The following is a 9,980-nucleotide window of genomic DNA, read 5'->3' as shown; positions in this document are numbered from 1 at the left end:
GATATTGAAAGGTGGAGAGTCTCCTTTCGTGTATGTTGGTTTACAACTTGAATCGTTTAGGTACACATCATACTTTACATGGGCACTCTGGTTCGCATGTGTAGGAAAATTAAATGGCTCATTATGTTTTATAATAAATTTTTTAAATTAAAAAGAAAGAAAAAGTGAAAACAAATAGAATTTGAAAGTTATGAGATACTAAACAAAAAAGGGAAGTCTTGCAAACCAAACCCAAGAGCTTGGTGAATGCCATTAATGATTGCAGACCTCCCTTTCATCTTCAAGCTTTGGAAAGGGGTAGAAATTCTATTTTAAATTGCCAGGTAATCCTAGGAAGCCTCATTGCTCCTTCTATAAGAGAAGGACTGTAAGATAAAGGTTGAAATCAAACCGAGCTCTAATAGCCTTGGTTCAAGTTTGATTAAACCTGATTCAAATTCAATTATAATTGAGTTTGAATCTCAAGGTAAGTTCAATTAGTTTTTCAAACTTGAGTTTGGCCGATAAAAAAAAATGAGGCTTAAAATCTCATAAGCTTGACTAGATTAATACATACATACATACATACATACATACATACATACATACATACATACATATAATATATATTTATAAAAAATGTATCACATATATTTATAAAATATCAAATATATTCATTTTCAAGCTTTTGACTCGAACTTGAACTCATCAAATATTTAATTAGTCTCGAACTTCAGCCTAATAATTTTTTATTCGAACCAAGCAAAAGAAATTTGGCTTGGCTCAGTTGGATTGCACCCCTTTGTTAATTTTTTTCGTTATCGCTGCAAGGAGAATCTATTGATTTCCTTTCCTTTTTCTTTATTCTTATTCATTTTTTAACATTTTTCTCACATTCAAAGTGAATTTGTGATTTTTTTGTCGAATGGAAATTGTTGTTACCAAATATGGAGTCAAGGGCAACAATGTAATTTCTAGCATCCGAGGCCGACTGGTTCAACTTGTTGAGGGAAAGAAGATATCAAAGGCCCTAAGAGTTGTCATAGGGGCAGAGACTTCGACGGTCAAGTTAGCCGAGAGCTGTGAGGAGTTGGACCATGCAAGAGAGGAGACTTAGAGCTTAAGTTCGAGTGTGTCCTTACCTCAATGTGGGAGCCCCTTTTTATAGTTGGAATTGCCTGAGAGGAGTAGTTGGGAGTAGGTGGCGGCAGTTGGTAGTGGTTGGTGAAGGGTGGTCAGGATGCATCCGATAGATGCCGCAAGTAAGGGTGTGCGGGACGGCTAGGATACTTCCGGTCGACGCCACGTATCAAAATCTACAGGTCGGCCAAATACCCCAACATCAAAAATAAACTTTTCACTTTACCCCCTGCTTTGTCATTCGTGGTCAGTATTCTCTATAGCGTCTTCTTTTGATTTTAGTAAATATTTCAAAACTTTTCACTCTACGTACCCCTGTGAAAGGGATCGGGCTGGACGTAGTTCAATGTATGTCTTTGAATGACACGAAAACAAAAAGGGATAGGGACTATGTACAATAACTAAAAAAGATGCTCTCGGCAAATGCAGAAGTAGGGTAGAAAGCATTGTCTCCCTATTCCGAAAGTTACATTTAAGCTGACGAAGGTGCCCAATATCAGAGGCAACACTTGAAATAACAAACAAATTATTCTCAGCTCCTGGCGAAACATCCGAATCAATAACAGAGATGTCCTCCTTGGGTAGGCTTTCAATAACACAGTCTGTAGTCCGCGCAAGGGTCATGTTTTCAATTACTGATGATGGCTCAAAATTGGAATTGGTGACTTTGCTCAATTGAGGCTGCAACAACATCAAATTTTTCTCCTTATAGTGACTACCTCCTCTGAGAGTTGGCGGAGAATTAATAGCATACTTTGGTCGAGGCTGAGAGGTCCGACTAATTAATGACTTGACTCTAGAGGAATGGGCTATTGGTGGAGTTCCAATGGGAGTAATGAAAATGCTAGGATCATAAAATGCCTTTCCTTCACCCAAGAAATTGATGGAAGCGTCAAATTTTTCCCTTGAGTCGAGTAGTAGGTTTTGGGGGACTTTTGTAAAATGCTGCATTTGTGCAAGGTCCTGGTAAGTGAGAATGTTACCATCAATCAAATCTTGAATTGCAAACTTCAACTAACAGCAATGGCCAGCGGTGTGACTAGGTCCTTGATGATATTCACAATGAGCATTTTCATCATAGTTTCTAGGTTTGGGCTCTTGTGGAGGCCTCCATATAAGCAATCATAAAAATCCTCCTTGAACTAAAGCAGGGAGCAGTTGAGAATGAAGACATGGTAGAGGAGAGAGTTTTCTTCTTTCTTTTTGAGGAGATTATTGAGTGATCGGGGTTATGGGAGGCATGATATGTTTGCGCTTATGCAAGTGAGGGATGATATATCTGCTTGGGGGTGGTCTAACTGGTTTGAGAGGATCTAGGGTAAGCTACAACTTTGAAGCTTTTAGGATAATGGACTTGAGGTACCTAAGACTCAATAGAAGAAATAACTTGCATTTCATTCTCTTCATTATACTTTGGAGAGGACTTCCCAACTAATGGGGAATTTCTAGGGATCATCACTGGGTTCATCCGACCCTGCCTGAGAGCCTCTTCAATTCTGACAGCTCCCTTCATGACATCCCCAAAATCCTTCAAAGGATGTGCAATTAATAATGTATGATATGGATCCTTTAATGTCTTGATAAACAACCACACAATCTCTTCCTTTGGCATCGGGTGCCGCAATTTAGCTGCCATTTCACGCCACCGATATGCATAATTCAAGAAACTTTCTCCTGAGTTTTGTGTCTTAGACTCAAGGTCTACTCGATCAAGTGCTAACTCCATGTTGTAAAAAAATTGGTCTAAGAATGCCTTTGAAACACTTTTCCAAGTTTTTTTTTTCATCTGCCAAATTTGTAAACCAGGTTGTAGCACTCCCTATAAGGCTCTTCTGAAACATATTTTTCAAGGTCCAATGGGTTTGTGGGCATCCCTTCCCATCATATTTTTCAAGGTCCGACATTTTAAACTTAACAAGCAATTATGCATTAGGGTATAAGCACAACTCTCTAAAATCTGTAACACCCAAATTCTGAACTTCTTTTAGCCTCTTCAGCTCATCTTTCATCTGCTCTATTTCAATCATGAGGGGATCTTGGAGTGATGAATGGATGATAGTCATTTTCAAATTCTTTTCTCCCGAGGATGTAATAGTGGACTAAGGTATGGCTGGATTCTCGAAGTTAAGGGTGGGAAATGTCCTTGACTGATGAGCTTGTTTGGTTCCCATAGTGAAAACAAAGGGAGATGACCAGTATGTTGCTTTTGGCATGGGACCAGGGTTATGGGATGAAGAGGATCCAAAGGCATAGGATGTAGGAGGGAAAGATGATTGGGTTCCCATTGTAGGAGTAGATTGAGTAGTATGGGATTTCTCCAATTCCAATTTAGCCAACCTGATAGACATGTCCTTCATTATTTCTAACAGATGGAGGTAGTCACTATAAGGGACATGAGTCGGCACTGTTGTCTCTGTGTTTGGTGGGACCGCCACTTGAGGGATGCAATCAGTCTTAGGAGGGACTTCAGACATGGTAAAGAATTTGGGTTGAACCACATTGCTTTTTGAATTTTGGATTTTTGAGAATACCTTCTTCTGAAAAAGAACATCAATTAGATCATTGTGCACCATTATCTCAAATTTTTGCATATTTTTCTATGTTTTAACTTGGGCATCTTTCTTTTCTCTCTTTTTTTTCTTTTTTAACTAATTTATTTTTTTCCTCTTTTTATCTTTTTTTTTCTCTCTTTTTTTTCACTTTCCAACTTTCTTATTGCACCTTTGTATATATCTTTTTTTTTTTCTGTGATGATTTGATTTTTTATCATTTTTTGTTTGGTATCGCATTTATTACATTTCTCAAAACTTCGGTTAATTAAAACAAACTCAAAGAAATTTGGATTATCCTCATCCTCTTTTTTTTTGTTTTTGGATTTTAGATTTCTTTTCTTTTTTGTATTTTATTTGGATTTTGGATTTTTTCCTTTTTTTCGGTATTTTGTGTTTTGGTTTTTGTATGACTTTTAATATGTTCTCATTTTTGTTTATTTTGAACTTTTATCTTTTTTTTTTTGAATTTTGATTCTATTATAACTTTTTTACTTTTTTTTTTAATTTCATGTTATTACTTTGCACAGATCCCACATTTTACCATCTACTTATCTATTATCATCTTTTTGTGACTCCTCGATTCATCCAAGGTGATTTTATTTGTTGTTTTTTTTTAATTTCTGGTTTTGACTTTTTAAAATTTTTTGTTTTGTTTTTGAATTTTGTTTTGTTTTTGTTTTTTTATTTTTTTTCTTCTAATTTTTCTTTTCTTTAGATCTTTAATTCTTGGCTTTTTTATTTATTTTTTTATTTTTTATATATTTGTGCTATAATTAACTTTCTTAATTGTCCTAAAGAAATATTCAGGATTTCTCTTATTTAAATGATCTTGCTTCTTTTTTTTTGTTTGTTCATTTTTACATTTTTTCTTTTTTCTTATTTTTTATTTTCATTCCTTATTCTTTTTTGTATTTCTATTTTTATTGATTTTTTTAATTTCTAATTTGATTTTTTTTGTTTTTTCATATATTTTTTATATTTTATTTCTTTTTTTGACACAACACTTTATTTTTGTGTTTTTCAAAAATTCATTTTTCTATTTTTTTCATTGCATTTTTCTTTTTATTTTTTATTTTTTAAGATTTTACCTTTAATTTTTCTATTCTTAATTTTTTTGGATTTTTTATTATCTTTTTATGTTTTTAAATTTTTAATTGAATTCTTTAGGGAAGATTTTTTATTTATTTTTTTCTCTTTACGTTTTTCTTCTCTCTCTCTTTTTCTCTTTTACCCTTTTTATTTTGAATTTATTTGTATTTTTTTCTGAATTTTTAACTCCTTATTTTATTATAATCTTGATTTTTCATATATCTATATGTTCAAAATTTTTGCCTTTTTGATTATTTATTTTTAACAATTTGTTTTGGATTTCAAGAAGTTTGTTATTATCTTCGTTCCAACGAAAGAGGGGATGAACAAATTCCTAAGGTTGCCAAACTGGAGCGGGAGGGGGGAGGAGAAGTCAAAGCTGCTACTGCCGCTCTGGTTTCTTAGTTTGAAAAGTGAAGAAGATGAATAGTGCATTTCTGAGGTTGATCTGAGAAGAAGAAGAAGAAGAAGAAGAAGAAGAAGAAGAAGAAGAAGAAGAAGGTTAGAGAAAGAGATTAGAGGAAGGTGAGGTCGAAAATGGGTTCAGATTCATTGCAGCGGCGGTGACGGTATAGAGAAAGGAAAAAGGTCACAATGACGGTGGAGGAAGAAGAAGAGGAAGTTAGGGAAGAGAGGGAGGTAGATTACTAAGAGAGAGAGAGAGAGAGAGAGAGAGAGAGACTGGTGAAGGGAGTTCGGTTGCTGGTTTGCCACCGCTATCGAGAGGTCAGGGAGAGTGAATAGTGTCCATCCGAATGAAGAATAATGGTACATCTGGTTTGTGTGATTGGGATGGGAAAATAGGAATATTCTTTCCACGTTTGTTTTGAGGGAAACGATGAGATGCAATGAGAACTAGGTTCCCAATTTTTAGGACGCGCCAAATAAGTGCGACCCCACTGCGAAAGGAAACTACTACAAAAATTTTATCGAAGGAGGCAAAGTTGCGTCGTCTTCTTCTCAGCCGCCATCCAACCATCTTCTTACCGGTGCCATCTCCGGTGATCTTTCTTGGAGGTAAGCTCGTATTTGGGTTCCTCTCACGATTTCTGTACCATTTTTATCTATTTTCATGAATGAGCTCCCCATGAGATTTTCCTAACGCCTAGAGCCATCTATGGTCATCCAGATCCAAAAATACGTCTGGTCTACCATTAAAGGCGTTTATTTTAACATCGAAGCTCCAAATCTATCAGCTGGTATCGGTCTTTTTATGGATATGTTGTTTTTTCTAGATCTGCTATGTGTTATATGTTTGTTTCAGAGTTGTCGTTTGGATCTGATGATGTTGGTTTCGAATACATTTGTCTGTGTTAAATTTCTTTTGTTTGTAGATTTGTTTTAGATCTGTTGTACATTTGGTCTCAAATACATTTATCTTCTTCTCAATAATGCTCAAACTCATATCTGCATCTTTTTTTATTTTCATTTTTTATTGTGTTCCAGGTTATCTCGGCAACCCAAGGGGTTTTCAAGCTAGGTGATACATCTCAGTCAACCTACGCAAGTGGTTTTCATTTTTTGTAGTGTAGTTTATACTTTCGATATTTCATACTCTGTTGCTTTGAGATGATGAATAACAGTAGTATATGTTGGTTTGAGCCAATCTGAGTTGCCTTTGAGATGACGAATAGCAGTAGTATACAACTTTAGTGTTAGTCAAACTGATTTCTTTACAGACAGAGTTGGCTTTTGCGTGATGAAAATATCAATTGTTTTTTTATGTAAAATATAAAACTGAATGGTAAATATCAATCATCTAGGAAGAAGATGAAAAGTGGAACCAAGGAATGGTAAAGCTGAATGACTCCATGTCTTCATTCATTCAATGGACTATACAAACTGACCCATTCCATCCAATTGGAGATGGGGTCCCCTGGTATGATCTATTTATGATCATGACCATTGATTTGATTGTAACCCATGGATGGATTGATGAACATGAACTTCTCAATCAATCAAAATGGTTTTTTTTTTTTGGGAAGCTGCATGTAATATACTTATTCTATAAATAGTAGAGTGTAAAGCATTCATTTGTTTGGGTGAGTTGTGGTCAAGTTGGTAGTGCAAAAGAATCATGGTGGGCCTCTGGGTTCTGTGTTTGTCTCCTTCTAACCAAATCTAGTGATGAGAACACATTGTAATTGGCTGGTTGATTATCATCAGACAATTGCCAATGCACATGAATGGACAAAACAGTAAAATTTATGACTTGGGGTAATCAAATCTGAGTAGTTGCGGTGGCTCTAGGAGCTTTGTGAAGAGCATATAAATATGATGGATTGTGATTGTAAGAGAATTGAAGAAGTGCTCAAGCCCTCTTGGGTCTGCAAAATTCCAGAGAGATCCCTTCCATTTCCAATAGGAGCATCAATGGTAAACACCTAAGTTCAAACAGAACCCTGCATTTTGACTTCCACCCATGAAAACCTCTAGGTTACTAGTAGCCAAAAAGTTCTCATTCCCTCTCTATCATTTTGACTTCTTATATTATTCAATTCCCCCGACCTACCTGTGGTAAAGTCATTGAAGCATGGCAGAATCACTTCTTTCATCATTTAGGTGCCTTAAGAGGCTTATAAGGTCTTGAGCAATACTTAAGTTGAACAGTAGATTGCATAAAAATTTCATTCCCACAAATTGGAAATAGTAGAATTTCTGAAACGAGGCTCAAATCCTTGAGAGTGATAGAGGCAGAAAGGGTGGTAGAAGATGTGGTGGTGAGCTGGGAGAGGATAAAATCTGAGAGGATTTCATGTAAAGGATACTCCACAGTTGGGAACACTTCTAGGATCCATGTAAAGGATACTGACACGAAAGTGGAGGCACCAAAAGAGGACTGTTCGCAATCGATGGTCATTCTTGTGTTGGTTATTAGTTTGGTGACCTATGACAGCTGTAAATATTTGGTGAAGGCACCAAAAGGATACTCCACAGCTGTAAATATTTGGTTATTAGGGAATTGACCTATGACATGTTTGATGAAATCGTTTATATTAGCTATTTCAAGTACGATATATATTTACTATGTAGGAACTTTTAATTATACCATGTCATCATGTCGCCCCAAAACAAGTCTTGTGATGTTAAATTGGAGAATGTATGGATTTGTCAAACTGAGATGGATCCAACAATCCTGTAAAATTTTCTCAGCAATCAAACACTAGGAAAAAGATTTGGCAGGATAACTGGTCTCAGCAACCAAACATAGGTGACAGGATTGAGAAAAAAAAATTTTCCTTCTCATCACATCCTTTCTCATCCCATCCCATCCCATCCCATCCTCTCTCAGCAACCAAACGGACTATAAAGGTTTGGTTAATATTAGGGCACATTGGCAGTTTCGTAATTTTTGGGAATTTGGGGAGTACTTTTATAATTTTGGAAAAGTTGGGTCAAACCGGGTCTAAAGGGGTTAGGTCGGGTTTTTGGTTCAATGGTGGGGATTTTTGGGTCAGAAAATGCAGGGTTGCGACAGGTCTGATGGTTGAGAAGGGTTTTGATGCGTAAGGGATAGTGTAATTGGTTGAAACAGAATATTGTTGGATGAAGAGGCTAATGGGGGTAGTTTTGAATGAAATTTCATGGGGCGGGGTTTCTGAAAATTCTTGATTGATTGGAGGGGTTAGATTGGCCTGACTGGGCTTGGATTGGGCAGATTTAGAAAGGGTTCGAATTGGTTAATCTAGGTGCTCGAAATGAAATCTTTGTGTGATGAAGTTGAAAATAAAGGCAGTTTTGGGTGAAATTTCTCAAGGTAGGGTTTTTGGGTAGTCTGAGATGATTGGTAAAATCAGATTGAGCCAATTGGGCCTGGATCAAGCAGATTTGTAATCCGGTCAATCTGAAACCTTGAAATGGAATCTTAGTTAGATTAAGGGTGAATGAAGGTGTTTTGGGCTGGAATTTCATATGTAGGGGTTTTTTTTTGGAATTCTGGGGTGATTGGAAAAGTTTGATTGATTTAAATATGTTCGGATCGAGTGGATATGTGTTATGGGTACGAGGATGGTCGAAATGGAATCTTTGCTTGATGGACGGGTGATGAAGGAATCTTGAGTTCATGGGTAGGTGTTTTGGGATGTCCTGGGTCTGGTGGTTGTGTCTGATCTAAGGGTTAAGGTGTAAGTGAGGGTCGATCTAGGTCATCGGATAGGTATCGGGCATGTTTATCGATGGATTTGAGAGCTCTCGGGATGAAATTTGGGTTTTCTTGGTTTTTGGGTGTTTTAGAGAGGTCGGAAGGGTCTGATTGAATGTTTAGGGTGAATTAGAGGTTCAGGCGGTCGATCGAGCAAAAATCGGGTGCTGACAATCGATAATTCTACTTATTTGATGGCAAGGCTGCTAAGTAAATTTCCTTCCACCTCAAGGTTTGAGTAGCCTAATGAACATGCACATATTTATTTAATGAATCATTTCTTTCTTAAACTTTCAAGAAGAGACGATAACTATGCTTGAGTGAAGTCAATATCCCTTATAGGACTTTAGTAAACTACCAATATATGCTTTAGTGATTTCTAGAGACTCGTCCAATCCCATAACTTTGGATTATCGAAGCAATAACTATCATAATTCAACATGATGTGGTGATGTTAGACCCACTCCTAGTTTATTTGCAATTGCTTACTTTTAGCATACTAGATGCCTATGTTCAAGGACTACCCCAATCCAATGTGTTGAAACCTCAATCGTAACCCTAACTAAACTTCAACCTATGGTTTTCAATCCTAACCCAACACAATTTCCATATCGGGTTGGTGAATATGGGTTTAGGTTTAAATTTTACCTACAAAATTTCTAAATACATTCTTATTATTTTTTGGTTGAAAATTTATATATGCATTCTAGGAATTATTATTTTTTCCCTTAAATATCAATCATGACCACCTCCCTCAATATCCTATTTTTATACATTTTTCATTGATATCACATTTACTTTACATTCTCTAACAATTTATATGTTATGATTTGCATGTTCAACCATTATTTTAAGTGGATTTGTATTGGAATATGTTTTCCATAATTTGAGAAATTGATCTTTTTAAAGTCCTTGTACTTTTCATATGTCAATTGGATATTGTATTTAAACAATTTGTTTTGGATATTATAATAATTAATAATTAAGTTGATACATTTTGTTTTAAATTGCAATTTTTTATTTAAATTATTTTTTATGTATCAATTGTCATCATATTTGTATTAAATAGTTATTAAAGT

The sequence above is a fragment of the Nelumbo nucifera genome, chromosome 7 (genome assembly GCF_055504915.1).
Source record: "Nelumbo nucifera cultivar China Antique chromosome 7, China Antique-T2T, whole genome shotgun sequence".
In the NCBI taxonomy this organism is placed as follows: domain Eukaryota; kingdom Viridiplantae; phylum Streptophyta; class Magnoliopsida; order Proteales; family Nelumbonaceae; genus Nelumbo; species Nelumbo nucifera.
The sequence above is the reverse complement of the archived record's forward strand: the minus strand, read 5'-3'. Positions refer to the sequence as shown.